This window comes from Galeopterus variegatus, unplaced genomic scaffold, assembly GCF_000696425.1.
Source record: "Galeopterus variegatus unplaced genomic scaffold, G_variegatus-3.0.2 Scaffold1066, whole genome shotgun sequence".
Classification (NCBI taxonomy): domain Eukaryota; kingdom Metazoa; phylum Chordata; class Mammalia; order Dermoptera; family Cynocephalidae; genus Galeopterus; species Galeopterus variegatus.
The window spans coordinates 393,200-394,537 of NW_007727177.1; positions in this window are offsets into that span (position 1 = coordinate 393,200).

Sequence of the window (1,338 nt, forward strand, 5' to 3'; positions counted from 1 at the left end):
TGTGATAAGTGAGAAATGACGTTGTTTTAATTTGTATTTTTCTTTTTTTTTTTTTTTTTTTTTTTTTCATTTTCCGGTTCTAATCATAGGGACTAATACACAAACCCACCCCATCAAAGACTAGTCTGTATGTCAGAATGACACCAGTTTATAAATTTGCCGTAGGGGAGATACCTCTTTAGTATTCAAAGTTCTAACATTCTCCAAACGTTCTCCATACAGGACAGCTCTTTCTCAGGATGAAGGTAGTTGGAAAGCCAATGTGATCACTAAAGTGTTGCTTGCAGACCTTGCAGGAAGGCAGAGCATCGGCGTAAAGGAAGATAGGCAGTCTTGTGTGATCATCTGTCCTGCACATGGTGTAACAGCCTGAACAGAAGCGACTCCATTTTGTTAATCCTTTGAATTTAAAAACTTGTTCTCTCCTATAACCCCAGCCACGTAGCCTGCAGCTAATTGCCAAAACACAACGACTCTTGCTCTCACATTGTATACAAATAATTAGAGAGAAAGTTATTAACCCAGATAGCCATTCTTTACTATCTTACTAACCTGATCTTATTTGAGAACAGGAACCGAGCTCATGGAGAACAAAATAGGACACTCGTCACCTCCCTGAGAAGTTCCTTGATGATTACCTGAAACACTGAAGCTCGTCTGCACATCCTCGCTTGGTCACCATGAATCAACTTTCCATCCCAGACCCCTGTAAAACCCTTTGGCAAACCTGAGAGAGGCAGAGATGGTCTTTGCGACACGAGTCCGCCTTCCCCCAGGCTGCTGGCCTCCTAATTAAAAGCTGCCTTCCCTTAGACCAGCACCTGCCTCTCAGCTATTGGCTATTGAGCAGCGAGCAAACGGACCTTTGGGGTTTCGGTAATGATGGCAGAGTCTAGCAGATTTACTGAGCCACAGAAGGACCTTTCTCAGGTACAAAACAGGGGCCAGATAAGTTCAAGCATTTGAACTTTTCCTCTTTTCCTCATTTATGTGTAACCTGGAAGAATTTCTACTTTCTCACTTTTAATTTGCATTATTTTCAGCTGCAAACAGCCTCTACTCATGGACCGTCTCCAAGAATACAGTTTATGTTTAGTTAAGGATTAAGTTGATTCTTTCTTGATGAGAGTCTAGGCGACAGCCTTGATCCCTTGCAGTAATTTAAGAAAAATCTCAGCCTCATTGTGCAAAGCATTGTTCTTAATTTCCCGTGACCTTTATTGAACATGTATCCAAATTCTGGAGTAAACCTAGTTTGGATCTCAAAAGCTCCCGGGTGCTGGGTTTCAGATACACCACACTGGTTTCTTACCAAATCCCTTCCTGTATTCCCCTCCT